Raw genomic sequence first — 6584 nt, 5'->3', positions numbered from 1 at the left:
CTTCTGACGTCATTAGGCCTTAGGGTGAGGTTTGGACTTTTTATTTTATTTTTTATCCCCAATGTCTCTATTAGACAAATTTAATTATATAGGAATTAGAGGTATTCCATTGTGTATAACTACTTTGTCATAAAATCTGCTGTTTTAGCAGTAGTCCAGCATAACTACTTTTTCAGTGGTCACACAAACAAGACCCCAACCCACAAAACCCACTCTTCTAGAAAGATCTGTGTTCTTTCCAGTCTAATGTGCGACAATAATTTAATGTCCATATGTGACTGGATCCTTTTATGGGACCTGACCTGAGGTGAGTGTGTCTTTCTATACACAGCGTGCGAACAAACTCTTTCTGCCCCCCCACTCTCTCTCTCTCTCTCTCTCCTCTCTCTCTCTCTCTCTCTCTCTCTCTCTCTCTCTCTCTCTCTCTCTCTCTCTCTCTCTCTCTCTCTCTCTCTCTCTCTCTCTCTCTCTCTCTCTCTCTCTCTCTCTCTATACCGCTCCCTCTCCTCCCTCTCCTCTCTCTCTCTTTCCCTCTCTCTCCCAACCTCAATTTCTCTGCTATTAATGGTATGTGTTACATTGTCGTTTTTCTGTCTTGTCTTTTACCGTTTCATTGACCCACTGAGGTGGTATACAGCTGGCACAGACACCCTGTCTCTGGTTTCTATTAGGGCTGAGTCACTTGAAGGCTGTTTATGGTGCCTCAGCAGTGCTGGTCTGGGAAGGGAAGCAAGCCCAGAGTGCTCTCTCTTTCTGGGTTCTGCGAGATGCATGCCACGGAAGTGTCTTTGGGGGAATGAAGGCAAGACCTGCAGGGTCGTGGGCGGGTGTTTGTTCAATGCTGGATGTTAGAATTTTCTCCTGGTGCGTCGTCATGTGACCTATGTCTTTTTCACACACTGAGAACAGGCAGATGTAGGCATGAGGTCATGGACAAAACCTTTGTATGGAAAAAAGTCAACGTAAACATTTGAGCTCCCACGAAAATTCGTAATAACCCTGTACTTTGGAAACCGTGTTGTAGAAGATGTTGACTTACTGTTAGTGAAATGTTGTCACAAGTTTGCCAAAAAAGATTACTTTGTTGTGTGGTCTGAAACGAAAAGACAGTAAGCTTCTGACAAGCTATGTGGCTCCAAAAGGTCAAAGGACCCCAGAAATCAGTCTTTAAGAAACCTCTGTTTCTAAAAATAGATTATGTTGACCTTTTTCACTACTGTGTAAAAATGACACATTTACATAGTCTTGTCAAAATGAAAGTACATCTTTCCATTCCCTCCCATACACTCCTTCACACATTAGGTTGACCTCTTAGGACTGTGAGGTACTGACTATTTTAAGTATGAAAAAACAAGAACTTTGATTTTAAGACCCGCAGTTTTGGTTTCACCACCAGTACAAGTTGAGGACCCTTAGCTGTCTTTGCAGATGCCTGCACTTGGGCATCCCTCTTCTGGGAGGAACCCTTGTGTCCCAGAGGCCTTCTCCCCAGGCACTCTGGGAACTGCCCTTCTCACTGGTAAGGCCAGTGGCCAGCAGGCCGATTAAGTCGGGAATGTTTTCTTGGGTAAGTTTATGCTTGGATGGTTTATGGCTCGAGGCACTGAAGATATTTACAGTGTTATTGCTAGGAGAGAAGAAAAAAAAGTTCATTCATGTAGAATGCGACGGCGTTCACACAAACCCAGAGTGTTTGTGTCCTTTCCCAGAAAACTTTCACCTCCGAAATGTCAAAGGTTGTCATAGATTACTTTACTCACTATGATTATTGGAAGACTAAAAAGGGGGAAGATTCCTCACAAGGACACTATCTAACAGGACTGTGTTCCTTTTGTTTTTTTTATGGATTTGACTACTCAAAGACGTAAATTGAATCCCAGCTGGTTTGATGTTGTTGGTCAGAAAGGCTTTAGGTTTCATGTCTGGAAGAACCTGGTATAATAATGGAAAAGAAAGAAAAATCTAACAACCAAAAACATTAAAAAATCTAAAGCAAATTAGATGTTGACACAGTGTAACTGGGACAGTTAATAATTTGCCAAAAAGGAAAACAAAAATGCTGGATTGCAGTCAGACATGAAATTCGGTGTTCAGTTCTAGCCACATGAGTCAGATTCAGTGTCTGGGATAGCAGGTGCTGAGCTCTCAATTTTCTCTGCTCCTTTTTCCCCCTGTCTCGCACTCGTTCATCTGTGTTTGCTCTTTTGAGTTCTAACTTTGTTTGCACTCTGTGGCCATGTTAACCACCACTTAGAGGCTGGTTGGGGAGAGGAGGGTTAGGGGAGGCAGGGAAGACCTGGATACAAGATGGCCACTGTCCCACTGCTGGTTGCTTTTCAGCTTGACGAACAACCGGCTTTGCCAGTGGTCTCTTTCACGGTCGTCTCCATCTTGTCAATAACTAAATGGAAAACGGATTCATGACTCGTGACTTTCTCAAACTGTGATAGGCAACATTAACAGAAGCAAAAGACTGAGATGTATTTAAGAGCCTATGCTAGAGAAGAGTAGATCATGGATTTACAGCCTAGGCCAGACCCGGGATTACCCAGGAAGGACAGTCAGCACTACTGGGCAGTAAATCAGCTGTGCTGAAGCAGGAGCAGGCCCAGTGAGCCAGTGGTGTTAGGGGTGGAAGGTCAATGGGAAGCAGAGCTCAAAATCAGGCAAGCACAATCTCTTATCTGTTCCTGACCTGGTTCTTTGGCACAGCGCAAACAGCTGCATCATCCTCATGTTCTCTCTGCTTCCTATTTTCATCAGTGACCAGTTGGTTAGATGTTATAATAAAACACCAATATTTGAACACATACTGTCCTTAGCTGTAAATGAATGTAGATGAACGTTGTCCTAACTAACTGCTGACAGTTACTGCAGCTTTGGGGCAGTAGGCTGACAGAGAAAACATTGTCAGCCCTTTGCTAACACCACCCGGCGATGCTGAGAAGGGGTAAGGACTTCTTAGCTCGTGTGTTTTTGTTCGCCTACGGTGATTGAACATGCCTATTTCTGAATATGTATGGAAAGTACCTGCTGTTATAAGCAGGGTTTTCAGTGTTTGTTGACTTGTTGCGGTTGAGAGTCACGCAAAATGTGCTACGGCACTGACCACACACGAGCACAGGGAAAGCGTTTCATTCAGAGTTGGGGGGGTCGTCAAAGTGTGTGTTAAAAGGCGAGAGATGAAGAGAGAGGGAGTTAGAGAGAGACAGAGAGAGAGAGAGAGAGAGAGAGAGAGAGAGAGAGAGAGAGAGAGAAAGAAGGGGAAAAAGAGAGAAAAAGAGATGGGACGGGATGAAAAAAGTGTAGTGAGGAGAGGCCAAGGGATCTTTGTAGTGGATAGTTGACCTTAGCCTTCATTTCATTCTGAGAATAGGTGGGAGTGGGCCACTGAGAACGATTCATTGGCTCTAGCATTGTCTCGGTGTGTTTAAGCAAGTGTGTGTGGATGTGTGTGTAAGTGCATATTCACTCTGCCTCAAAACTTTATCCATCAAATTCTAGACACTCACACTATCTACAGACACACTCATCATCTGACTTTAAAGCGGTGGATACAGAATACTGCAAGATAAGATTATTACGTGATTTATTGAGAATTCTGACTTCTGATCTTCTTGGAATAGTTAGAGGTATACTTTAAAGAACACAAATGATTTCAACCTTATGGAACCGCACATGTAACATACCAAAAGTAAACACGGCTCATGGTCTTGTACAGAGTTTACCTGTCTCTCAGAACCATGGAGAACACTATCTTACCATGTAACGTAAGGAGTCTAACAGGCTGTCAGACCAGGAGGGAGAAATACTGAATTGAGAAGGTTGGAGGCTTTTGAGGAGTGGGCTGAGTTGTGGGGGGGCTGTGTGTGTGAGTGTGTGTGTGTAAGAACCCCAGACAAGGAGAGAAGGGGGCCAGTGCTCACTAACTCTGATTGAAAACAGATGTTGGAGAGAGCCAAGACAGAGAAGAAAATGTTTCGGAAAATTCTCAGGCCTCAGCCTTCCCTTTCTGGGCCCTGGCCCCTGTGTCCAATCACAAGGCAGCATATGGTTGTCGGAGGGGCGTTCCGAGCTCGTTGATTGGCCGATCAGTGAACGTGGGCGCTTGGAGCAGATGTCCTGGGAAAGTTGCTGAATCCCAGTCGACCCGCAGTAAAAGAGAAGTGAAAACATTCGGTCGTACAACTGGACAGTGACCAAAACCTGTTCTAATCCAGCTGCACACACGCACATGCACACACACACACATTCACACACACACACGTACATGCACACACGCCCGTCCACTTGTACAAACAGAAGAACACATGCATGGATCCCTACTCTGAGACCCACGGTGATGCCGCCAGACCTATAAATATAAAAGGAAATATCCTATTCAAGTTCAATCATCGAAATTTCCCTTTTTAATGGGGACCTATTAAAAGTGACCTTCATGCATAAATAGAAAGTTGACTGGAAGATCCCACTTTTTGCTTTTGTTTTTGTGTTCTGGAGAATCCATTTGGAAATGAATGTAGCTGCAGGCCTTGACACCTTTTCCAACCCTCTCTCCTCCCCAGACTCGCCTCTCCCCCTCCTCGCACCTCTCCCCCCTTCTCACCCCTTCACCCTCACCTCCTTCAGCCCCACCTGGCCCAAGACAGTCCAGACACGCGCACGGTGCCTCACCTTCCCACAAAGAGCAGTTCCCCCGTCCCCCCATTGTGGCTCGGGTGTCAGCCGTAAGGCCCCGCTCCTGTAGCATAAATCAATCACCATTACTAATGTGGAAAGTCCACATTACCATGAGAAGCAACCCCATTTCCGTCTCCAGAATGCCAGGTCGGATGGAGGCTGGACCTTCCTGGTGAGTGAGTCTGGGCTAGGGCAGGCTGGGGCAGGCTGGGCCCTCATCTCAGCTGGGATGCGGGCAGGTCCGGAGGTGGCTCTGGGAGTCAATGGCATATTAACTGGGGATGCGACAAACGCCAATAAAAATGCAAATTGCAGCCAAAGCAGAGGATGCCCCCAGAGCCGACCTTCATAAAGCAGGGATAATACAGTCTCTGTGCCAGGGTCAACATGTGGGTCAACACCACCACAATACCCGCCAAATGAGAAAGGGGGACTGTGGCGGGGGGGACGGGGACGACTGGTGGTGCCTCCTTAGAGTGGGAGGGAGAGTAAACAAGGGGGCGGCTTTGTGCGTCAGTCGTGTTTGTTTGGTTTCCTGCCTGTTAATTAAACCTATGATCATAAGTATCCAAAACAAACTTGGCTTGAGGTGTCCTACAGATGTGGTGTGAACAGTCTGCCACGTTTTCTTTATGGGTTTCAATTTAAACACTGTAGTGTCACATTACACACCTGACTTATTATCTATTCAGGAAAAAAAGAGGATTTCCTACTACAAATTTTTTTCTCAACAACAGTGACATTCTTGCACAAGTATCCAAACAAAACTTGTGACGAAATGTTACAAGTCTTAGAAGTAACCTCCCCCTTGCTCTGATGTTGCAACAGCAGGAATCATGAGAAGGGTCAGTGAGAGAAGACACTGCATGTTCTACAGGCATGGGCCAGAGTGTTTACACAGCGAGTCCCCAGACTCTCCACTACCCACAGTCCTCTCTGATCTACCTCAACTCCACCATAAATAAGACTAAAACAGATCACTGCTCTGTGATGTCGTATCAGACAGAGCCAGAGGGATGGTTGGGTCATGTTTCATGTTGGTCTTCTCTACGTAACGCAACCATTCAGCTGGATCCACTTGCGTCACACAAGGAGTTGCCTGTCCCTGTGGAGAACAGAGACTATGAGAGATCACTTAAAACAGCGTTATTTATTTTCGAAAGTCATCTGTATTTCTTTTTGGTTCTTCATCCAAATCGAATGGGTAAAAACTAGGATGCCTTGACATCCGAGAGAAGGGCCATGTTTTGGATCTTGTCCCTGTTAAGTGTCACCCGCAATTGAGATGTGCACTTCGATGTCCACTCGTCAAAAAGAACTGCACGAAATGTGTGATACCAGACAATGAAGGACAACCGACACAGTTATTCTTCCTGTTCCCTCCTCTCCTCTCCCCTACAACCTACTCCTCTCTTATGCCTGTTGAGACGACTCGCAGGAGGCAGACGGAGCTCGCTAAGGCCTTTAGATAAATATTTAGGTTGAACGTCTGACAAACGAATGTCTCTCCCGCGACGGAGCGCTGTGAGCTGTGAGCGACAAGGGGGTGGGGGGTTGGGGAGGAGGGGAGGGGGAGGGGGAGGTGGGGCTCTACTTTCAGCCGGGGAAGCAGACGCCTCCCGACATATCTGTGCCCCTGCCAGGTGTGGCGGTTCTCATCTCCGAGAGCGGCTCTCCTCTCAGGGATTTAGAAGAAGAAAAAAATGGACTCAGTCTGAAGTAGCAAATGGAAACTTTTGACGTCGAGTGAAATAGAGAGAGAAAAAAAGAATGCTCGCTTTGTGTCTTCGACTCTGAGACGAGTAGGGATGAGTTTTTTTAAATAATGGGGTGTATTTTGTTCCAAATTCATTGGAACGGTGAAGTGTTTAAAGACTCTGTTGCCTGGTGATACTGTCTGGTCT

This window comes from Osmerus eperlanus, chromosome 11 (assembly GCF_963692335.1).
Source record: "Osmerus eperlanus chromosome 11, fOsmEpe2.1, whole genome shotgun sequence".
Taxonomy (NCBI): domain Eukaryota; kingdom Metazoa; phylum Chordata; class Actinopteri; order Osmeriformes; family Osmeridae; genus Osmerus; species Osmerus eperlanus.
The sequence above is the reverse complement of the archived record's forward strand: the minus strand, read 5'-3'. Positions refer to the sequence as shown.